Source organism: Egretta garzetta, unplaced genomic scaffold (assembly GCF_000687185.1).
Source record: "Egretta garzetta isolate BGI_Z169 unplaced genomic scaffold, ASM68718v1 scaffold593, whole genome shotgun sequence".
Classification (NCBI taxonomy): Eukaryota; Metazoa; Chordata; class Aves; order Pelecaniformes; family Ardeidae; genus Egretta; species Egretta garzetta.
In genome coordinates, this window is record NW_009259106.1 from 763,108 (window position 1) to 788,934 (window position 25,827).

Below are 25,827 nucleotides of genomic sequence, written 5' to 3' on the forward strand. Positions count from 1 at the left end.
GGACATCGAGCCATTGACCACTACCCTCTGGATGCGACCATCCAGCCAGTTCCTTATCCACCGAACAGTCCACCCATCAAATCCATAACTCTCCAATGTAGAGAGAAGGATGTTGTGGGGGACCGTGTCAAAGGCTTTGCAGAAGTCCAGATAGACGACATCCATTGGTTTTCCTTTGTCCAACTGTTGTTGTCACACCGTCATAGAAAGTCACTAGGTTCGTCAAGCAGGACTTGCCCTTGGTGGAGCCATGCTGGCTATCTTGAATTATCTCCCTGGCCTCCATGTGCTTCAGCATAGCTTCTAGGAGGATCTGTTCCATGATCTTCCCAGGCACAGAGGTGAGGCTGACAGGTCGGTAGTTCCCGGGGTCTTCCTTTCTGCCCTTTTTGAAAATGGGCACAATGTTTCCCTTTTTCCAGTCACCAGGGACTTCACCTGACTGCCATGACTTTTCAAATATCATGGAGGGTGGCTTGGTGACTACAGTTCCCTCAGGACTCTGGGATGCATCTTATGAATGTGATTTGCTTTAGCAGCCTAATCTAGGAAAGACTGACCACAGAAGTGCTCCACTGTAATGCTAGGCACTGATTTTTAGAAGTTTTTGTTTGAAGTTATTGCATCTTCTGATAAAACCCTGAATAGAAAACCATTCTTGCATAGTTTGAATGTTGCACAGGGCAGAGCTCTGCTGCCATTATTCATGTGAAACAAAAAGTAAGAGAGCCTTTCCCAGCTATGGAAAAGATATTCCCCACCTCTTATATGTGATTCAACAATGAACTATGCCCTAGTGGGTTTTCTATATTTCTCCAAAAGTTAAGTTAAAAAATGAAAGCAAGTATTACTAAATTTGAATTAGAACTGACAATCAGAAATATGCTAATAATAATTCAGATCAAAACCCAATAAGTTAACATTCCATTAAGTCTGAAAATTCACATTACAAATATGTACTCTTACAGAGAATAAGACACTGGTTAGCAACCCCTGTAATACTTTCTGATAGAAAAAAGGCATAATGTATAATTGAGGTTCCCATATTCCATAAGGCTGAACAAAATTCAAAATTGTAAACATTCATAGCATTTTACTGGGAAATGAAAAAAATCTTTATATAAGAAAATTGTGACACTTACTTTGTCTAGGAGTTAGTAATCATAGTAAACATGTAACTTTTCATTCATGAACAAAGGTCCATTCAGGTCCACTTCTTTAGTTTCATCTGCTGTGCCCTTTCAAGATTGACCTTTGGATCCTTATCTTGCTCATAAAGTCTACCCACAATAAAACTTTGATCTACATGTGTTTCCTACTGTAGTAGAAATAACTAATGTTAACAAAATTTGCTAAAATATAAAGCAGAATAACTGCAAAGTTAATCACTTGATTATAGTACGCGTCCTGAGTGTTTTCTACATCTGTTTTCACAATTAATATATAAATGGTTCATTTGTAGTGCTTTTGTTTCTCTCTATTATTTCATAACAGTACTTTTTTTAACAGGATTAGAGATAAAACAAGAAAAGCTTTTGTGAAGAATTTCCCTTACGGTGGCTACTAACCAAATAGGCACTAGGGTTTATGATTGACTAATAACAGATAATATATAAAAATAGAAGAGGCTTTATGAGAGAATATACTAATGAGTAGTGGTTTGTCCCCATTTTCTTAGGATATCCTCTTACATAAAAGTTGCAAATCCTGAGAAGGAACAAAAAATATCATAATGCCTCATGGCACACTTGTGGACTGAACACAGTAGATTAGGTTAGTTTAAACCAAGGTATTAATTGACTTAGTGATCTGAAATCGTTGATGAAAAACTCTGAGACCACTGGGAGATGGAAGAGAGGAAATGGGAAGTGTTATGAAATGTAGGTTGAAAGTTGCATTTATCATGTTTTGTTATCTCACTCTTTTAAAGAATAACGGGAGTGTTGTTTAGTTTTTACCAAAAAAGATAGATCAGTAGCACAAACTTTGAGTGTTTTGTGGTATGTTAAATTGATGTTTGCAGGTAGGAGAGATGAAAAATTACACAGGCGATAGGATGTTGCAGCTATAGAGACCGCTACCTGTTAAAAAAGTATGCAAGGAGACTGGGTGAGAGGACTAGGCTCAAACCTATCATTCTCTTTTCTTCAAGTTATAATGATGCTAAATCCTAAATCTTCTTGCAAATCTCTAAGCTGTTCTATCTTTATTTCCTTATGACTAAGAGAACACTTCTCCAAGCATGGCTCTTTCCTAGAGAACTGCAAGCAATTTAGGCACCATTTTTCTTATGAGAAAGAAGACGCAATTTTGCTGAGAAAACTAGATTGTCTGTACTTAGTACATTAAAAAAATAAAAGTATAAATACATAATACTTGTGTGAAAATTATGTAATGGAGTTGTATCAAATTATATCATCTCTAATGGAACTGTATGTCCTTGTTGAGAGATAAAACTATTCCAGTTCCACCTCAAAACAGAGCTTTCAGTTCTGTAACTACTGATCAGATGGATGCTGTGTATTAATGATCCATTTGTTCCCACTATCCTAAATCCAGTTTTACGAGACAGTTCTAATCCCAGTGACTTTCATGATTCCTCATTTAGACACTTAGTCACATGAAAATACATGAACAATTTCTTTCATATTCCTCAAAATAGTCACAAATAACTTGAATATTGAAATGATGTGCTGAGTGATCTGCTGTTAAGGGCAACCTGCTCAGGCAGTAACATGTCACTTTTTTTCCCAGTTCCTAAAGTTAACCTTAATGAAAAATTAAGAACAGATAGAAACTTGAAATTGTAAATAAAAATCATTAATCGCGTTCTTGTGCTTTTTGCTTTCAGTGACTTTAAATGCCTATTTCACACCAAGGAATAGCATGATCCAAAACCAGTGGCAGTTATTGCTGAGAAATTTCCTTTCCACTGATGCCTTTGTTAGCATGGTGTTAAAGGGTATATATAAATTAACTTTAGGCCTGTTACAATCTGCAGCAATAGAAGTCTGAATCTCTTTGTAAAAAGAAAGGTTAAAGGTAGGTGAGAAATTTATTTTTTAGGTTTTTTCTTTCTTCTTTGGCACTGATGTTTTCTGACCTTTAGTAGGTGGAGAGAACTAACTGTACATCCTGCTTACATAAAAAACTAATCAGTATTTTAACAGGCAAAGTCAAACATCCTTGAATCAGTTATAAAATATGTGTAGCGCATACCCTCCCAAAACTGCAGTAGTGTGTTGTGCTGTCAGCACAATACGCATGTGGGACTTCTGTGGGGTTTAGGTTTTTCTTTTAACACTGAATGTAATCCAGGTTATAGGATAAGCAGGGAAATGGAGGAAAATGAACACAGATTCGGCCACTTGTTTGAGTCTGCATTTTAAGTTTTTAGTTAAACATGTGCTGTAAGCTTGTAAAAAATCTTCAGTGCCTCCAAGAGTGTTCTCCCTCTCTCTTCTGCCTAGCTGTTGCTTCACAGCTTTGTCGCCTTTCTCACACCTTTGCTGCTAACTGTTACTCCCAGTTTCTCTCAAGGTACCAGTAGTAGACTTTTTTCTAAGACGCAAATAGAAACCAGAAGCTTGGCCTAAATGCCGAGAACCTTCTTCATTTTCAGTTGGTGCTGGAAGTATATGGAATTGTGCAGATGCACAAATAACCAGAAGCATTACAGAATAAAGATAGCAAAGATTGGGGATGTAGGGCAGATCATGCCATTGGGGTGGTTTGGTTTTTTTCTGTAACAAGGTTGAGTAGATCAGTATGCCAGAAGTTTAGGATGCATCTTGGAACCAGAAAATACAGGAGGAAATGTTGTAGCATCTGTCTGCAAAACCAGCTTATGGTAGTCTTATGATAGCCATGAACTAGAAGCATTGAAATGAAACATTTTGACTTCTGAAAATTTTCTTCTGGTTTTTTGTTTCTTTCCTTCTCACTGAAATAACTGGATGGATATAATACTTGGAAATGATCAAGCAAATCAAATCCAAGTGTTCAGTTCTAATATGCAGCATTTCCTGAGAGGTTCTCAGTGTGGTTTTGGATAGGGAGTTCCTGTAAAGTGTTCAAAGATTCTCTTGGATCACAGGATTGAGTTCTCAAACAAGCTGATTAAATGCTTTCCTGCATGCTAATCCCTGCAGACTAATCATTATATGTACTTACTCCATATTTACATGTCTCTGAAAATGGCATGTAACTACATTTGCTTTGGTATTTTTTCATCCCTGACCTCATAATTATCCAATTTACACATAATTTTGAAAATTTAAAAGTGTCATCTTTTGCTATGGAGAAGGAGGAAGGGAGGTGAGAAGGGATTAATTTTTTTTTTCTACTACCTTTGTTTTTCTCTGCCTCAATGCAGACAAATCCATTTTCCAGGAATGCTTACTTTGGCTGTAGCAGGTAGTTGCTGAAGCTTCAAAACTGAGACAGATGGTGTTCATCATTTTGTGTCTGGTTTGCAGGAAAGAGGAAAAGAGGAACTAAGTACTTTCAAAGTACTAATAATAGTATGTCTGTCATCTTTGCCTTCTGAGTGACTTCCTACAGAAAGGTCCCTTCTGGTTCAGGCTAAGAGCTTTTAATTAATAGGACAGAGGATTGCACTGCCACTTTCTTTGGCACTCAGGTCTCTCAAGAAATGAAAAAAAACCTCTGCATGCAGCACTTAGTATTCTAATCCAAAATGAAAAATTGGAGATCCTTAGTCAACCAAGACATGATATAGAAGTTGATTAATATTAGAAAATACAATTTGCCTTTTGGGAAAATGTGCTTGTACTTTTTGTACAGGTTTTGACAGTACTTTTTATCATGTTCTTTGCTGAATGTAAAATTGATCAAGAAGTTGAAATGAAAGATCAACTAATATCAGTTTAAGAGACTGAGAGATACTGGCCAAAGCCAGTTCTGCCAATACTCATTTTGTTTGGAAAATGTGTTTGGAAGAGTTGGGGAAGATAAATATACAGGTATAAAGTTCCTTTTGATAATACAAACTTTGAAATATAATGGACACTTCAGTAATCCATAATAAGCATAAACATAATTATGTGAATGTAGTTGGTGTAAACAGTAGGTATTCTGTTTGAATGGAGTTTGGAAGCTACGTGAATATGGCTTGAAATCTGAAGCAAAATGAGGACTGATTAGTAACTGCTCTATCATTCTTTCCTTCAAGAAATACAAAAAAGAAGGTAATTTGAGGATTCATTTAATAAGGATAATTTCTGAACTGCTAATTTATTGCATAATTTTTGTGTAATATATATGCAAAAAAGTAGCTAAACTGTTTACAAGTTCAAGTGCTGGCTACTTTCAGACTCACAGTACCTACTGTTAGAATACTGAAAAAATGAGTATGATAGGAGCCAGGGGCGGGGCACCACTTTCAGAGACCTTGTTCATGCCAGAGCAGGAATACCAAGTTGGAAGCATGAGTATAGAATTTGGCTGCTGAGGAAAAGTTGGGTATTTAGTTCATAACTAGTACTAGTGAAGGCAGAGAAGACCCCAATGCTTACGACAGGACACTAGAAGTGTTTACACAGAAGAGCTCAAAGACTCATATATAAAATGTCTCCAGGGGATGACAAAGGGCTGACCTTTGTATCAAGTAGAACAGTTGTTTACTAGAGATATAATCACCTTTTTATCTTCTGGTAGACTTAATAATGTATTTTATATATATAGTATGTGTATGTATAAAAAAACATGCATTTTGTGTGTGTATGTGTGTATTATAAATACAAAAAATGTAGCACTTGTGAATACTCATAAGAACCTAACATGGTTGAGATTTGTGATGTTCTAAAACTCCTGCCTGTTACTTTGTGTGATGCCTTTAGGTATACATGCCAAACACAGTGAATCTAGTCAGAAAAATAATTAGTATATATGAAGCTAATGGAATCAGATCCCTAGTAAATGTCTCAAAATTTTGCTTCCAGGGTGAGATCTAGGCAATGCTCATATGACCTCTCAAAGGCACTGCATTTTTGTTTCTTTTGACTAATTGCTTGTTATCACAGATTTATTAAAGCAGATTTCTGTGACATTTGGTAATATACACTGTATAAAATATCTTCAGTTTTCAAGAATGTGAAGCATCGACTCAGTACAATTGGAAATCTGTGTATGTCTCTTTATTGCATGTACCTTTACACAGGCAAATTGTTAGTTTCTTGCATGTCCTTTGAAATTTGTTTCTCTTGCCTCCATTATCTTGATGCTGGAGTTAATCTGTGTTGTACCAACTGATACTTGAAAATAAAAGTATGTTCTTCTGCATGTATTTGAAAGATATAGTTGCAGATTTCCTGAGGTTTTTTTCCTTCCTTCTCCCTATCCCTTTCCTTGCCTTCTCCCTAGCCATGTTGATCACTGTAGTGTTTCTGCCTGTAGTTTCTTTTTGTTTCTGTGGACTATTTAAGAAACATGTGGCCTGTGTTCTTTCACCTTTCACTCAAGCACAAGATTTTTTGCCCCTCACAATTTTCTCACCATCCTCCCATCTCACCGTTCTCACATCCCTGTAGTAAATCGTGTAAGCAATAGGAGTAAAACTGTCTTCAATTATTTTATAATACCTAAGTTTGGGGTTTTTTTCTGCATGCCTATCTGTCAAAGGCTGGTTGTTGCTGTCTCCATGAGTGAGTTAGTAAGTAGCTATGGTAGGAATGTAGCTTTTGTAGCTTTTTATACCTTGGTTTTTTTGAGTCATTTATAGATTATGTTTTCATCTTCTAAGATCAAAACCACTGGAGTTCAGTTGGATAGTACAAAAGTGTGGAAGGTACAGATTTTAGGTCCATTTTTAATTCTAATAAAGGTGTTGAATCCATCACCAACTATGCTTGTAAAGACCATCAGCTGCTCTCCTTATCCACCTCTATTTCTGGCACAGCTACACAGAACTACTCACCTTGAGATGGTTTTTCAGGGCCACCAAAATAAGATCCTCCCTAAAATTAAGTAATCCCTTTCCTTTCAAGCCTTTAAAATATGATTGGTCCCTTACTTTTAGTGATAAGACTTTTGCAAAAGAGACAGAGATGCTTGCTGTGCCAGGAACTATTCTAACTGTTGTTCCACTGTGCGTTCTGTGAATCTTTGTTTTTTCATGCTGCTTCTGATGGCATGACAGAAGCCATTGCCTCATCATTTTCTTTACAACTGTTCTTGTATTGCACTGTATTTGCTCTCCTGGTTCTCCTTAATTAGCTACATCACAATCTTTAAAAGTCACAGAATCCTTTCCTTCTACTTCCATATATCTGCTCACCTGTTCCTTTCTCTTACTGCTGCCGTAGATTATGAATTTCGTAAGTCATGGATTAGAAGTATCAGTCAATTGTTTTGTCTTTTACTATCACTTGCATTTGAAAACTTTATTTTGAGAATGATTGTAATTTTTTGGTAATTATTTGACATGCCTTCACTTTACTGCATGTGTCTGTTAGATTTCTTAAAATGTCCTTTTGCAGTTAAACACATTCATACTGTTTGATATTAATTCTTCAAGACATCTGTTTCTAAATACCAAGTGTTGTTCTTTCTACATTTCTATTTATTTCTACTATTCCACTGCCTTCATCCAACCTTTCTCTGCATTTACCTCCCATTGTCTTTTCTTCTACAACTTTTCCTCCTTTCCTAGTGCCTTTCACATTCTTACTGTTCCATGCATTAGATCTTCAGTCAGCCTCAGTAACAGCAAACAAAATATTCTCATTGTCATACATTGGTTCAAGTTGATCTTATGCTCTAGATCTGATTTTTCTCTCCTAAACTGACTTCTGGCTCACAGTAATCTACATACAAACTTTGTAGTTACTAGCAGCTGTTGTTTGTGAGCTAAATATTAAGAAAAAGCTGCATGTTTAGTTATTAACCATGAAACGGTCCAAAAATCATGGCCACTTGTCACCGAGAAGGGGGGGCTTTCCACACCTTATATGATACCTGTGACACAAAGCAATATGCTTATGCAAAGAAATATATTTTTTGGCAATTGAAGAATAACTGAAGCCAAATGGATGAAGTCTAAAGGTTATCTGTTTCTCATACGGCTGTGAAAACACTACACTCATAGACATATTTTGGAGGTCACAGGTCCCAGAAGATATAAAATATCTGGCAGGGGCAATGACATGTCAGAAAGTAGTTTTACATAAATTTATTTGGGGTTTTCACCAGCTGTCAGGATTAATCAGAAATCTGAAGACTGTCTGTAAGATTACAACCTAGGAAATAATATGAAATGTAATAAGGAAAATAGTAAAAGTCAGATGAGAAAAACAAATTTGCAAATGAAAGTATAAACAGAATAACCGTTGATTCGTTGACTCTTTACTCCCCAGTTCTCTATGGGGCCGAGTGCCTGTATTTTGGCCTTTTTTATATGGTTGATAAATATCAATCTATTATAAGTATGCTGATTTGGCATCCAGAGAATGATGGCAGCAGCTGAAAAAATGTATTTAGGAAAATGAGTAGAATGCCATTAAAATATGTTTAAAATTTTTAGTTACATTTGTCTTCTGCAGTAGGCTTCTACAAATTAGTTTCCAGAAAATAACTGAAGGATATAACCTATGTTTAAACAACCAGAAATATTCAAGACTGAGTGAAGAAGCTTACTCAGTTAAAATCACTTGGTGAAGTTCACAACAACTTAAATATTTAGTATATTAGTACAGAAAAATTGCAATTACTTAGTATACTCTCTCTGTGATTCATTTCATTAAAGTCAGTTCAGTACAAGGGGTAGTATTTTACTGAAATCCTGTTGGTAGTTGTTGATATATTTCTGCAGTGAAGAATGGAGTTGGGGAGATCGTAATAACAATCCAAAAATTTCCCTTGCTTAGGTTACTGCACGAAAAATCTTTGAGGTAAGATTTTTAAAATGCAATTAAAAGAGTTTATTTACATTTCTCTTAAAAGACTTTGGTTAAAGTAATTGTAATAGGGAAAAAAAGTTAGAGTAACTAGAGCTTGAAGAAGCTTTTCCTTCATTCCCTTCCCCTTGCTTGCTGCCACTCATGCGCTCTCTCACTAACACTTCCTCTCACCTTTTCCCTCAGTCCCCCCTTCTTTCATTCTGATGGAAAACCTTCACAATTTTGAATGATGAACCACTATTAGCATAAGGTTCACCAATTCAAGAAAAGGACTGTTTTGGATTAATTGCACTGTCTTGTTTTCACGAGGCCTCAAAAGTTTCTTAGCAGAGTCAGAGGAAAAACTCATAGCATATCTTCCATTTCAAATAAAATAATTTAAGATTTGCTGTAGAAACTCCTTTTCTTGTCTGTGAGTTCTGGTTTATACTGTAGCTATTGCATTCATTTTCCCTCTTGGAGAAACTAAATATTTGGATGATCCTGACAGATATATAAAATTACTTAAGTTCTTAGTGGGTGAAACCTTGAAGATACAAGGTAGAAGTCTGAATTTTTAATTTAAAAATCCTTACTAAAGATGTTTCATTAAAGACACTACAGAAAATGTTTCTAGTGAACCGATAAATTCGTCCTTGTAATATTAAATGGTTATACTGGTCTGGTTTAATGGTACTGACCTTACAAGGCCATGTATTCAGAGTTTTCTAGAAATGATTGTGTTAACAACATACTTACAGTTTGAATAATTAAGTTATTTTCTTGCTGATTTGAGTGGGAAATGTGGTAGGTTTCTCTATTAATCCCACCTGTAGCTTTCTGCCATAATCATGTTCTGGTTTGTTCTGATGTTCTCAGTTTGTGCAATTGCTTATAATTTCTCTATATCATATTACATTTTTAATATATGTCTGTGAAAGAGCTAGTGTGTTGGCTTCCTAAAAAAGATCTGTACTTGCAACTTCAGAATTGCTTATATTCTGTTACAATTCCCTAACATAAAAAGCATCATATAGCACCTATAATCTCTACTGCCTTCTTGGAACTGCCATGTAGTGATTAAGACTTTGGTAAATGCAGATCTTCCTCTACTCTCCATGCAGAACTGGATATGATCTCAATGTATCTACATAAAAGTATACCAGCAATTCTTATTTCACTGAATACCAAGCAAGACATTCTGTTGTTGGTAAACTAGCTGTTTCACCCAAGGACCTGCCATGCAAATGGTGAGCTGATGATAATTTGTGAATGTAGCAGACGTGAGTTTCACTGCCAAACCTTGGTTCTAGTTTTAAATATATGTAAATAGAGGTATAAAAATATCAGAAACCTATCTGAACCTGCAAGTGGTCTGTGGGATAATATTTAAAATTTCTTACTGATTGAAAAAGGATACTTTCTCACTATGTAATTTTCTGCTTGTTCTGTGTGCTAAACACTGGCCTGGAGTCTGGAAGAAAATAGTCTTCTGTAATCATGTGTGTGCAGTATACTTCCTAAACATTAACAGGTACTGATCTTACGGTAATTTATCTGAGTTTATCTCATGGACTTTCATGAAGTACCTTGCTAGTGAATGCATTATGCAAGTCCTATGGTATTTTTTCCCTTTTCCTATTTGTACCTGTTTCATTTTTGTATTTCCACCTGTAGCTGTATTCTTAAACTGAGGACTCCTTTGGTTTTTATTTGTGTTGGCAACTACAGTCCAAAGTTGTTGTTTGGTTGGTTTTTTAATTTGGAAGACAATGAGGGAAGTAAACAAGCTTTACTAAGCATAAAGCCCTTAGAGTCCTAATGAGAATGGGCATTCAGAGTACTTGAATGCCACCTCTTTCTAGTCCAGCTTCTATAATACAAATTGGGTAAGCAAATCTTCTATCTCTGCAGAATCTTCTCAGGTGTTGAAGAATAACAATAGGTATATGAGTGGCAATCTGGTCGAAGAACCCAACTTTGGGGTTCAGTAGCAGTGTATTTCTCCCTGATAGCTGAATAAATTAGAGCATCAACAGCACATGCAGTCCTAAAAGGCAAAGCAGAATGGTATGGATTGCTGCTGTTGTAGTTTAAGGGAAGTTTAATGAATCTCAGGTAGCATATATACTTTCAGAAGGTGACTTACAAATTAAGTACAGAGAGGAAACTCAACCAACCTCAGGTGCCAACAGTTTTACTGCAGCAGTTTGTTTCTGGTTTTACCTAAAGGATGGAGGTATTTTTATTTTCCACGTTTCTGAATTCAGTAGTAACATTTTCTGTTGTGCCATTTTTAAGAAAAATGGTTTTTATTTTATTATTAGATATTCAAAACCTACAACACTGAAATGGCAAACATTACTGGAAAAGTCTGGTTTTATTACCCGACAACGGAGTGCTCCAAACATGCATATTAATTAATCTTTAAAATTGCGTAACTTCTCATAACTGCTTACAGGATAAAACTGTCATTGGAGATTATATGGAAGTAAGAAGTCCTCTTAAGTGCTTCATTTTATTTTTTTATTAATTTCTGTGGTATTTTAAATACTTTGGGAAATAGTTGTCATATTGGCTTAGATGTCATTGGCTTGCTGAAATTGCTTAGAATTTTGAGTTGGATAAACTCCAACTTTTGTTTACTTTTATAATGCTCACTGGGAATTAAACTCTTCCTCCCTAAAGTAATATAGGATAAACAGTGTTTTCTGTCAGAAACAGAAATTCCCAGCTACCCTTTTGGCCCCCTTACTAATCATGTTTACTTAACTCTCAACACAGTCTAAAACGGACTTCAGTGACATTTGCAGACTTTGTTATCTAGTAAATGCCTGTCTGAGTGAAACTGCCAAGTCAGCCCCTGAAGTCAGAACTGCGTGCCTTCAGCTTCCATTAAAACGCACAAGTGTGGTGCTGGTTATCAGCAAACACCATAGAAATGTGCAGCATAAAATACTCAATAAGCATGAACATCCTATCGGCATCCATAGCTGTTTGGGATCATGTAATAAGCTTCATCCTGGCTTTATCAAAGTCACAGAAGATTTTGACGATGTGCCACAGCAGAGGACTGTATGTTGTGCATCTAAAACACCTGCCTCTAAACAAAATATTCACAACTGAGGGGATGGGAAGGGGGCAAAAAAACCTTACAAATGTCCAGAATTGCAAATGTCCACCCTGACTGTTGTATAGGTAAATATATCATCTTTTTTTTTTTCCCCCTAATGCATGTGTTTGTGTAGATGAGACTAAGAATTGCTAACTTAATTAAAGATAGCAGAGATGTTTAAGTTGCTGAGATGGGACTCTGGAGTTCTAACGCTGGTATACGTATAGTTCATCAAAGGTAGCCAAAGGACAAAGAAAAGGTTCTTTTTAAAAAAAAAAAAAAAAAAAAAAAAAAAAAAGTAAGCTAAATATATGAGCGGATGAGCTTCCTGGGCTTTGATGTAGCAGGCTTTTTATGAGGTTTGTTCTGCCAGTTCTTAGCAGGACAGAGCATGTATGTCAAATCCCTTTCCAAGCAAGCCTCTGATTTGTGCCAGAGAACCAGCCTTACTAAAGCAAGGCAAAGTTAACCCTTATTTAAGAAAAAAAAAAATAGCATTATGTAACTTGAAAGACAGGCACTGTAGCTCACTGGAATGATGTTTCTAACAATAGATATGGATTTAGGCAATTAAATAACTGATGCCATTGTTTCCAAAATAAGATGAAGCCAATTCAGAAAAAACTTTCAAGTTATGAGAACAAATGGTAATTTCACGAATCATCATTAAACTTTTCTGAAAAAATATTGAAAATGTCAGTCAGCAATTAATGATATTTTGTATCTGAAACTCCCCCAAACTTACTGGTAAAATGGGAGGTAAATAGATGTGTTTCTTTATATTCTTTTACTGCTACCATACAATTAATGCTGGTATAAGTAAAGGCATAGGCAGTAAAACTTAGAAAATATTTATCCCTCTGTTATAAATATTGGTGTAGTATGTTTTGTCCTTTCATTATGGCAACCAAAATTCAGAACAAAAGAACAGCTTTGAAAGATAAAATCTGATCCTCCTAAAAAGGCATGCACATACTAAGAACCTCTGCTGAAGCCACATCTCAATCCCAGTTTATACTCAAACACTGAAAGAGCAAGCTCTGGACTGCCAAGCCTGATCAGGCAAAACTTGGAGCGAAACATTTAGAATAATGATAATCTACAAAGCTTTACAGATAGAGGTTAAAATGTAATAACAGATGAGAACCAGTATGATTTTAGTGTCTTGTGAAACCAATGACTGCGGATTTGGACAACATAAATGTAACTTATTAAAGGAAATATTAAGGATAGGAAATAGCTGTTTGTATTCAACTTGTTGCATACCACTTGTACATTTCATGTTTACGCACCCTTGGAATGTTTCAGAAAAACATTGGGAAACTACATCAAGTTTTTGCCAAGGGAAAATGCAGAACAGCATTATTTAAGGACAGAATAACATTTTTAAGAGTCCAGATTTCAGACAGTAACTTTATCAGCTTTGTATGTTGTCTGTTGGTTGTTGACCTTGCTGAAAATATATAGCGAATTCCTTGAGTTCGCTGTACCCATTTGCTCTTGCTTGTATGGGAATCCATATGCTTTTAACCATTCTAAGCAGTTCTAATTATTGCTTTTATATCACCTACTATCCTCCATAACTCAGAACCTGCTGTTTGATATGGTTAAAGGATTTGTCATAAGCTGTCAGAAAACAGCTGGTTTACAGCCCAAGTATTTTGCTTCTTTAGTTTGTGGTTAGAAGGAAGGTTATTCACTTAAACTTCAGACAAAGTAAATGAGAGAAATATTCTCTCTAAAATGAGAAAGAAGTATTATAAACATAAAATAATGAGTATTCCACCTCTGATATAAATGCAAAACCAATTCTGAGAAGACAAAGTTATTTTTGTAAGTTTTGGTTTAGTAATCAATGTCAAAATTCACAAATATCCAAAACATAAACTTTCAGATCCCCGTTTTCATTTGCAGTGACCTGACTCTGATTTTCTTTGGCTTTACTGGAATATCCACTTAATACCCTATGTGTGTGTAGCTTCTTGGAAACAGATTTTAAACCCCAGTAATATTGTAGTTTATTTTAGGCAGATATTCAAAAGGATTTTGTTCTTGTCTGATATCACTAAATCCTTTTCTTCTTTTGGTTGGAAAGGGATAGACTTTTATACGACCTTTTGAAATGAGCCATATATGTTAACATGAAAGTAAGGAGAAGGGGTTTTCAGATACTAATCATCTCGTATCTCCTGAATATTTGCAGACTTTGTAATTATCTTTCTGTAAGTTCCCGAAAGATACTTTAGTTTTGTGCTGGTTGGAGTAGGACCCAGATACATTCTTTACCAGTCTGCAGAGCAATGATATTACACACATCTTCTAGAATGTGGAAATAATTGGGTTATTAGGTCCTTTCTTTTATGAACAAAAATGTAAGTTGATTACGTCTATGGTTATGATAGCGGGTGAGTGTATACATATGTGTCTATGGATTCCTATGAGAATCCTTTCAAAAGATTCCTTCACTTGAAAATATTTTCTAGTACTTAAGAGGAAACCTCAGTCTTACCAGTTTAGAAATGATGTATGATAGTCATTGCACTAGGCATGTGATATGCTGAATGTGAGTTCACTTTTGATTTTGTGCTAGTTACCTGGAAAAGACTTCTGCTGTCATTTTAGTTTGTTAAGGGGTCTTTTTTATTGTCGCTCTTGTTTTTCCCCTTTTTTGACTGTTGCGATGAATATACATCCCTGAAGCTGGTTCCAGGTTTATTGATGGACTAGGTATAACATGCTGCTACTTCAAGAGTATTAGGATGCTGTGTGTCTCTAATTCTTCACACATTCAAAATTATTAACACTTGACCTTCCTCTCTTGGCTTTGATTCCCAAAAACTGTGTTTATAACTACCTCCTCAACATTACTGTCTTCCAGGAGCAAATCTGAAGAACCCACTGTCTCTCCTCTGAGGGACACACAGTGTCAATTTGGCTATACAGTTGATGGATCGGGAGACATACTAAACTAAGGCCTAGCCAGACTTGTTCCACTAAACTATAAAAAATAGCTATATTTTCTTCTCCGAAAACACTGGCTCTAGATTGAGACTGTTAGTTGCTAGATTAACTACATGGGTTAGTTCCTTGCTGTATGTAGGAGAAATCTCAAACGTCACTCTGACACTTCTTTTGACACTTCTCATGAGGTTTTCACAGCTTATTTCATTTGATCAATTAAGCTTTGTCATCTGTTTATCTTCAGTATATCTTGAGTGTGAGCCTCATTGATGAGGCTGGTTTCACAGTTGTTCAGAGGTCTTCACACAATCTGTTAGAAGTCAGTCTGCAGTCATCTAAGCTTGCTGAACTGTAGTCAACTTTTTTTATAAACATTATTTATGACAAAATAAGACTGCCAAAGCAACACAGAAAATGTAAAACTGTGATAGTGCATTTGTAATTTCTGCAGTGAGCCTACATTATGTTGAATTTTTTGGCGGTGCGTAGTTGTAAGGTCACTTTTATATGAGAATATTCTTAAGCAAAACAAAAAGTCTATAGCTCTATATGCAAACTACATGTAATATACTCTTGTTTTACCAAACAGCCAAAAGATGTTTCAGGAAAAGTAAAGTTGTCCCTTTAAAACTGCTTTGTTCAGCTCAGTCAGTTTGAGATAGCCTGCCAAAGCAAGGCAGGTTACTCCAAATCACCATAAACATGCTCTGGGAAGGAGAGAAGACAACAGTTGTTTCTTGACCAATTAATTACTTTCAGTTATTATTTTTAGTGGGCCGTTGTAATAACCTAGTGACCCAGAAATACTCCATGGAAAGCTTAGAAAAGTGTTCTGTTGCAGGAACGTTTTTACTGTACACTGTATAGCTTTGTTCCTTCATAGAATTTTTAATGCTAAGAATAATTTCAGAGCAAGAGATCCTGATCATAGCAAGTGAAGTGGGTGCTTTTAAACTAGCTGTAGCAAACTCACTTTTCTTCAATGGCTGGGAGCCTGAAAGGTTTCCAGCCTTCTGTAACCTATATTGCTTTTTTCATAGGCTTCCTATGGATTCTCAGTAGTAGATAATATTGGTGATATGCACTCCAGGAGGCCTCTTCTGCTTTGGCCTACTTTCAACATGAAAGATATGAGAGGATTAGTCTAGGCTGTGGTTTCACATACGCTATTTCAACAAGCGTAAGTCAATGCTGCTGTCACCCTGTTCTGGCCTCCCCTCAGCCAGCCTAGGCCCGTGGCGCTTCTTCCCTTGGAGCAGCCAAAGAATCAGCCCAGGATGCCACGCCAGGTGAGAGGTAGTGAATGCGCAGGTGCCTACATAAATGCTTGTGCTGGCACTAGGGTGGTGGCAGTGAGCAGTAGCTTCTTAATGACAATAATGCCAACTTAAAAACCTGTATGTGAAACTGTGGCTTCAGAGTTCCTGCTGTTCTGGTGATGGTGGCCTCCTGCTCAATAACTCCACTGTGAGAAATGTTATTGTTGCTTTTGGTTTTGTTTTTTTCACGACAGTGCGGTATAAATGGGTTTTAGTTTAACAGAAAACACTTTTGGCCCAGGATCTTTATCCATGAGTTCATTTGTTCCTTCTGTTGCTGTTTTTTTAATTTCTCATCGTAGATTTACAGTCCCTTAAGGTCTGGTAACTGAAAAGACAAAGCTGCTATAATGAGTATCCTAGAAAATCAGACTGCAAAGAAACACCTGCAATTGATTTATATTCTGTTTATATTCTGAGTTTCACTCCATCCTTCAGAAAAATATGAGGGAATGTTCACTCATTCGGAAAGAAGGGGAGTTGTAGAAACTTCTGTAGGAACTAAGCAGTGTAATATCACTGTTCCTTTCCACTTACTTTGTCCTGTGTTGTTCCCTTTCCTGCCCATCCCCTGTCCTGTCCCCCTCCCCTCAGTTCTTCTCACTCCAAGCATATGTGAGGAATGAAAATTCTTTCCATTCTTCCACTGTTTACTCAAAGCCAGGCGAACCCACTAAATATGAAAATTAGCAAATACAGGTCCTCCTTCAGGGTGAGTTTATCTTTCCTTCTGTTGTACAGTGATAGTGCTATTGGGAATCTTACACTGCGTACTTTTAGGACCAGTTATTGATTTCAGAATTTCTCCAATGCAACTGTGAAGTTTGCTTCACAGGCCAACTAGTAACTGATTTGGGAGAGAAGAATAAAAAATAAATTGTGTGTCTCTGAGGTGAAAGAAATAAATAATTATCATTTAACAGAAACATTATTGCTATCACCTGAGACTCTAATCACACAAATAATTGTATTAGGGAGTTCAGAAACTGTAGCAATGATGCCTAGAGGGATGAAGAAGTGACTGAAAAGGAGGGGGAAAGGAAAGTTCCTAAAATTATTGATGGAAAATATTTCTGTTCCACTTTGTTTCCATTCTCTGTCCCTGGCCACATGTTCATCTCCTTCAGGTTGTGCCAAGACCAACTGTGTGTGTGTGTGTGTGTGTGTGAAACTTCTTTCAAATGTAATGAAAGCATAAACCCATTATCATCTATGAAGGTGATACATGATGATAACTCCTACAGAATTATGATGATTTCAGAGCCATAGAGACACTTCACAAAATTTGTCACTGTTTTCAATTAAGGCAAATCAATCTTATATAAGGCATCAGATTGTAAGGCAAAAAATAACATCTAATAGTACCAACTGAGGTAAAATAGTTAAAGTAGTCAAAAAAAACGGCAAATGTTACTTTCCCCGGAAGCTGATAATTTGTATTTTATACAGATCATTTACTTCTGACATTACTGTTCTTTTTCTGCAACTTGCACATGCAGTTGAGTGTTTTTCTTAGAATTAGAAAAAAGTAAACTAGATCAGATAAAATAAGAACGCAATCATCACAGCTCTTGATCAAAAGCCTGGTGCATGTGCAAAAATATTTGGATTTTTTTTGTTAGCTGTCAAATTTCCATCACAAAGGGATTCTTTTGTTTTAATGTCAGACACCAGTATACAATATCCTGAGCTTTTGAGAGCAGTGTCACAAATGGGTCTGTTGTCTGTTTTTTCTGATCATACCTCTGGTTTCGGAAATAATGTACCAAATTTAAAAAAGAAGAAGTACATATACAATTGCATGTAGTGTTTATATTAGCACTTAGTCTAAACATCCATATGGGTATCTGTGTTTGGATATTTGTGGGTGGCTGCAGTATGCACCCATGTGCACTGATACAAACTCTGTACTGCAGCTGGTTTTTGTCATTTTAAAGATAGGACCCTAAAACTGTTTGTTTACACAAAGCAAAAAAGTACCGCTCTAAATACACTTCCACAATGACTTTCTTTTACTGAAGTGGCAATATAGAAAAGGATTTTTCCTGGGCAGATGAAAAATAGCGGGTGCTCCAGACAGAACAATCAAGCGTTTCAGAATGAATTATACTGACTTGCTGGGCCAGACTCTTCTCTGTGTGGGCATGTATCTGTTTGCATATATTCATCAGTCTGCTTGGAAACAGAATGAGGAACACTCATGCATTGCCTTTTAGAGAAGAATCTGAATGGACGGGGGTTTTATTGTATTAGGGGAAAAAAATCACTCTAGGGAAGATTGTAGCCACTTACTGTAAAGGGTCTCTAAAGGCTCTTCTTCCCACTGAATTTCACACAGTGTGAGTTGTTAGTAGGTTGTTCCTTTAGGTAATTCCAAGCTCTGGTTTAACAGTGAATCATACTATAATTCCCTGTCTCCTAGTCTAACATCCATAAGGGAGGTAATTCAGGAAGCCCATACTTTCTTGTAATTTCTTGTCAGGCTATTTTAGTTCTTCATTTTTACTCATGACCACCCATGAAGCACTTTGAACCTAATCTAATTGCTAGCACGCTAACAGAATTAAAACAGTTCTCAAAATAATGGGTCACTCACTACAGTTAATATTTTAGTAGCCCAGGTCTCATGAAAAAACTTACTGGTTTGTTGAAGTTATGACCTTGTGGCCTCAAAAACAGGTTAGGTCTGCTATTAACAGTGGTACTTTGCAGAGTGCAGGTCCAGCTAGCAAGCCCCACACAGCAATTACAGCTATTGACAAACTACTGGAATTCTTTTCCTTTGTGGCGAGCTCTTTGTCCAGCAAAAACTGTTCCAGCATTTGACATAAAGAAAACGCTTACTGGTCACTGTGAAAGAGGTTGCTTGCAAAGAAGTACGGGTTGTTCACACTGCTTAACGCACACGAAGAATGCTATATTAGAAGGCCAGTCACGCATCATCTCCCATCTGGCTAGTAAGGGAGGGAGCTCTTATATGGGTTGTTTCAGATTATTGGTTTGCAGAACCCAGGAGTGTTTCAATGCCCAGGTGCCCCATCAAACCATGTTATGATTTTATCTCATGAGAAGACTTAGAATGCACCATCCCCTCAAATTTTTTCATCTACATGAAGGAAGCCTGATTTTCTTGTTTTCCTTCTTCTGATGTCCTTGCAAATCAATGCTATTGGTCATTTGCCAATTTCTAAGCTACGTTGCTTATAGCTCCCACTCTTAGAACTCTGAACTGAAAAACAAAATTACCAATGCAGACAATTTTAGCATAGCTTATATCTCTCCTTCAAATAGTAATCACGTCAAAAGCCAAAAATATTGCTGAAAACAATGAATTTGTCATCCACATTTTCCATAATGAGGAAAATGCCACACTGTATGATCTTTCAAGAGTATATGCAGGATCTAGGAATATACCCTCTACATTTAAAGCTCTCTTTCTTTTTGTGAAAAATTTATTAAGCAACTAGAATGGCAGTTCCTCTCCTTTTGCTTATTTATGTTTACTTTCTAATTAATCTGACATAACCTACACATTCAAAATTAAGCTGGTGTCCATCTTAATTTATTGCGAATGTCTGCTTGTATCATCAAAGCATACAGATTTAAAACAGGGCTGCTTGCTTTCTATGGGTATTCAAATATATTTCCAGGAATTTGAAAGTCTTGGAAGGAATCTGACCAATCTGTACCAACCTCTTTTCAGTGAAAGCGTTTGTTTTCACCCACTATCTAGTAGATTATAAAAGCTGGTAGAACTTTTTAATAAGGAACAATGCCAAACTACTAACTGGTGGAATCGGGTAACTAGGGAATAACACAGTTTTTAAAAACTTCCACATTTTGATTTATTAACACTTTACATACTAATCTGCAAATTTACACAGAAATTGTAGACTTTTATTACAAATGCCAGTTGTAACCATAACGTGCCATGATGATTTTCCTCTCTCTGCTTTGGCTATTCATTTTCAGGGCCACAGCAGTCTCAGTACCACAACCCATGTAGTGTTTGATTTATTTTCATGTACTTCTATTTTACTTGTTCCCCAGTCTTGTTCTCTATACTAGGCATCAAGAAATGGTTCAGACTGAAAATTACGAATTGGAGCTCCAGGGGATTTCAGAGATGGGCTTTTGTTTCAAGCCCACCTTCAGCGATATATAATAATGACTACAATCTCCTTCAGTTCTTTTTCATTGTTTAAAAAAAAAAAAACCAAAACCAAAACCCAAGCATTTTGAAACAATGTAGCTCAACCACAAGGTGGGAGGAGATGAGAGCTTCAGCTTACATCAGACAGACAACTGAAAGTTAGGAGTTGAAGCTCCCAAAGGAAGAATCTAAACAAGACAAGTGTTTGACAGTGTTCTGCAGAATATCAAGACCGACATTGCATCAATCTATGTTCTGGACCAAGCATGAAGCAATATCCTTGAAATTTATTTGTGGTCAGAGTTACTTTCATGAACTGGCCCAGCATCATAGTTTAGTCTCAGTATATCCTGAAGGGTTCTTTGCCAAGTACTTGGAAGGGCTTGGGAAAGCTCTTGAAAGCCTTTCAAGATCGGGTCGAATGACTTGAAGCTGAGATAACTGTAGTTTAGATTTAAGGCAGTTGCACACAAATGAGATTAGTTGCATGGCTGTGGTATTTTTCAAGTTGAGATGAGCACTTTCAAACACAATTGTGTGTTTTAATTCATTAGTGTATTCAGTAAGGATGGATTATAGACCCAGGAGGCTCAACAGTGACTCTTTCCAGATGGAGCCTCCTGTTGCCTTACGCAGGTGAAATTCCCAGACTTTGCAATGGGACTGCAGAAAGACAGAGCTGATGGTGCTGGCAGGTACAACGGCAAGTGTGTATGTTGGGAGGTTTTTCTCTGCCAGTATAGTTAGCAGTGCATTTTTGAAGTGAAGATCATTGCCAGTGAGGAAAGTTTATTCAAGCACATGGGGTAGTGCATATTACCTCTGCCTCCAGCAACAGAAATGCTGAAACCAGGTTGTTTTGCCAAGTAGGAATCTGCTTCTACTCCTTGGACTGCTAGTTGGAAGATTAAAAGGGAATGGGACCTTTGTGCTGCCCACATTTCTAAAATCCCCCAGATGTCTTGCAGAAACAAACAAACAAACAAAAAGGTAGTATTTGATAATACCATAGCCCTTTTTTTGGTATCCATACAGAGAAGAATTTGAAAGGTACTGCTTATTGTTGTTGAAGAATAGCAGTCATCCATATTAATTCATGTGAGAAGCAGTTTATAGAAAACAGTATTGCTTAAATTCATATCTGTCTTCAAATGCTATTCATATCTGTCTCCCAAGTGTTATATATGTGCTGTTGTAATCTTGACATGCTCTGTTGTTTTCACAAGTCCTTCTGAATTCTCACCAACATCAACATTCATGTAAGCATCTGAAAAAGATTATCTAACTCTCTGGGTTTGATTTGTCAATTCAGTATATAATTAGTAACCTCTAATGTTTATTAAGTAAACCCCATTTCAGGTGGGACTGCAAGATCTAATGAAGCATGTGTGCCCTTGCTGTCAGAAGGGCTTTTTTTAACTTTGTAAAGTGGGAGCAGAGGGAACATGTATCGATACAGAGAGAAAAAAGGGTAAGAGAAGCATACTCTGATTCCCAAATGAGTGGGCTTTCTTAATTAGGTGGAGTTCTGTCCTCTCAGTGAAATACCTGAAACCTGCTACTCAGTCAGCTTGCTATCCATTGAGTTTTCACAGTTTTTTCTGAAGAACTTTTAAGATATTTTCATTATGTGTTCTTTGTCCAGTCTTTTTAAGTGTGAAGGTTTATGATTAGTGACTCTCTTTATCTGCAATCTGATACCACATATGCCCCAAGGAGATATGAGGCAGAATTTAGTATCTTCATATTGGTTTTGGTGTGTGCTTTGTTGACTGGCTCATGCTGCACCAAGGGCTACATTTTACCAAAAAAAGCATAAACCTGTCTTGCCCAACCCCCATCTTATGACTTTTCCATTGTGATGACACCAGCAGTCATGCAGCCACATGGCCAGCTGAATTAGGTAGCTGACATGGTTGAAAAGTAAGAAAAAAAATAAATTAGTTTTTCAGCCAGATCACTACCCTTTCAGTGTTGGGCCAAATTTAGATCACCTTAAATTGACAGTGAAACTACATCCGTAATGTGGGAGATAGCTTCAGTACACCTTTAATAAAAATCCTTTAATTGTTACTTTTGGTGTAGAGTATTTTAGAAAAGGAGTTATTGAAATACAAACCTGAACGAGATATGACTGACTGTCCTGTGCTGTGTTGCAGAATGAAACTTTCTTGTAAGAACAGGTCACTAGCAATACTTCATAGCAACGTTTGTTGTGTTGATTCTGACATGACTCCCTACAGAATAAAAATCTTGACATTGATGAATGTCTTGAAAGCTTTCCAAGAATTCTTTAAAACTTTGCACAGTACCAGAAATTGTACCTGAGAATTTAATCAAAATAATATATTAGACGAAAAGCAATGGGGAAAGAAATAGCTTAGAATTTCTCATTTTATTTTGGGCAATTGTTTTGGGCCCATTCATGGATGTCGTCATACATGTGTTACATTATTATGTGAGGGATTTATTGATCTTCATTAGCAAGTCTGTTTGGGCTTATTTCAAAGGTAACATTATTAAGCCAATCAGAAACATTACCTTCAGAGTAGCACAGTCTGTTTTCTGTAGTATGGCTATGTCTAACTTCACTTCTTAAAAGCTGTTTGCTCTGTAAAGCACTTTCATACTTGGAGAATATTTTTCAAAGTTACACCATCAGTATAGATCCACAGAATTCTTTGTATTTCCAGCTGCTTTATAATAAATTCCATCTGTGTTTTATCTATATTCCTATTGATTTTTCAGCTATGCTAGCTTATGTCTGTCCTCTGCCTTACTGACCCTGAAGTCAACCAAAGTGGTGGGCGTACAGCCAATTTCAGATGGCATTTGGTTAGTTTACTCCCTCTTAAAGTAGTTTAGGAAATGTAACTCAAATATTTCTGTTATTTGACAAGTCTGTTTAACTTTTCCAATTTCACCCCCTTTACTCTGAATTTCCTCCTCCTTAATATTTTCCAGTTCTAGAGAAAGGAATATGTGCCTCACCTTTAGCTATTTTCATTTTACTTTTCTTTCTAAATTTCTGACTTTGTCCAGCTATACATTTTTTTTTCCTAATCCTGGGTTTATATATATTTTTGCTTTGTGCTACTGTGCATTTGTCTTTTAAGACATAGTTATATAACCCTGGCATGCAGCCTAAACTCATAATTACTTTAAAGGGAATTAGGGTGTGCAAGGAATGCAAGATCAGGCGTTTGGAAAATGGTCCAGTGGAGTTGATTTTTTTTTTTCCTGTACAATGAGTATTTATCTTAAACAATTTCCATGACTGTTGGAAACTTATTTCACTTCTTCTCATCTAATATGTGTTCCATTAGCATTTTTTGGCCTGAAGCCAGTTGAGTCCTCCAGGCTTTGTTGAAGTGCGCGTTGCTTTTTTTGGTTGGGTTTTTTTTTTTTTTCTTTTCCCAGTTTTCTGTCTGAAATGATTCAGCTTTGATTTAGTGGCTATTGTGATGTTGGGTTTTGGTGGCTTTCAGTCTCACAGACCAGTGACTAGAACTGCAGCTCCTTGTTTCAAAAGTCCAGAGCTTTATTTATATGTTGTTTTATTGCAGAATGTACAGAATGCTGTCCAGGCAATATCTGATTAAAGTAGGATAAGAAAGTACATTTAGCGATTGGACTGATCAGGCTTACTTAATTCTTTAAAATCACATCCCAGACCCTGTATCAAACCATACTATCAATCATACCAGTCTGCTGGCAGTATTATTTAGGGCATGTTTTTCTTATAGCTCACTGGGAAATTTAAAAAACCTACTGTATTACCTTTTACGTATATGTGGGACTGTTTCCTCTCTTCACTGTGTATTGTATTCTTTGGAATGTGTACTTAAGGAAGCTCTACAGTATTTCTTAGAAGAACAAGCCAGGAAATAGTGATGCAAATAAATCAAACAGGCACAGCTTTTTGAAGGCACTAATAAAACATGAGCTAGTGCAATTACCTAGCTGACTGCATCCAAAAAAGAATTGCATATTTTTCCCTAGCGTGGGCTGAGGGGGACAAAAGATCCTTAAAGCCTAAAATAGAAGATTCAAGGAAGAGAAAGTAACTTGTGATAGTAATGAGATGCTGACTTCCTTGTGTATCCATGGAAAAGGCCAGTCAGGGGTAAGGAGAGGTTGTGTGGAGGAAATAGTTCAGAGATAGGTAACTATGCTAGACTTTCCTCCTTTATTCATTGGAAAGGTAAGACCCATTTTGGTGTGACTTGTTTTGTTTCTGGAGTTGTTTAAACACGCTTTTCATTTTTAAATACAATGCTCCTTAAGTACTATGACATAAATCACACTTTGTTTTGAAGGAGCAAATGTATATTGCAGCAAACTTCTGAATTAGTCACAGGTGACACCTGTTGTAATCCGAGTAGCAGAGTGAGAACAATCAAACTGGGAAATTTCCCTCTCCAATTCTACTACCTCTCTAAGAGTTAAAGTCTTGAGGAGTTCCTCCCTTTGGGATATGCCCAATGGGATCCTGAGAAAAGGCACTGGTACAAAGCCTGTACAGTGGCCATGGTTGAGACATCTCTTGATAGAAATCTGTTCACGTTTGTGCATGGCTTAGCCTAAATTGATTCATTTCATGCCATTTTTAGAGATGCTGAACTGCTGCTTAAAACTGGTTTTGCAAAAATTAGTTGAGGGAATTCAGCATCATGTGTCATCAGATTTTTAGCTGTGTTACATCTGGATTGATGTTCAGTTATTTTACAGCAGCATACCCCACTAATTCCCCACTAATAAAGATTACATGTACTCAGCGAAGATCTGATGTATGTTTGCATTATAAATAAAATATTAAATAAAAATTAAAATAAAATAGTATTATTGTATCACTTGGTGTACCGCAGTTTAATTCTACAACATTTTTCCAGTCAAAATAAATTTCCCACATTCTTTGCATGACTGATACCATTTTTATCTTTAGTGCTTTCTTAAGTAACCTTTTCCTTTTGATTTTGTAATTCTTATGCGTTCACCTCCTCTTTGCACATACAGTAGATTCTTAATGTGTCATTATTGCAGCTTGAAATCTAGAAACCTCATGGGACAAACCTGAATATTGAGTCTTTCTCCCCAGAGCATCCCTTGAACAGTTCCTGGGATTGAAATGTGAGCTTTTTCACATTCTTTTTCCCAGCAGCAGTTCCACGTGGTTCCTGGCTAAGCAAGGACTGCTGAAGTAAAACCTGCTGCCACCATAGTTTTCCTTCTTTGAATCTTCCAGCATGCCCATCTTTTTTAGGAGTATCAGAAAGTTGGCATAGCAACCACATCTCAGCTGGGAGCTCATCCCCTGTGAGGCTAGAACAGTGCTGGGGCACTGCCATGAAGAGATTGAGTCATTCTTCAAAGTATTTTCCC

General features: G+C 36.6%; 1 protein-coding gene across 3 annotated transcripts in view; it reads left to right on the top strand.

The window, feature by feature from the left end:
- The window catches only part of PALLD (palladin, cytoskeletal associated protein), a 206,732-nt gene that overhangs the window by 98,286 nt on the left and 82,619 nt on the right, over positions 1–25,827 (top strand). The window lies entirely within an intron of this gene.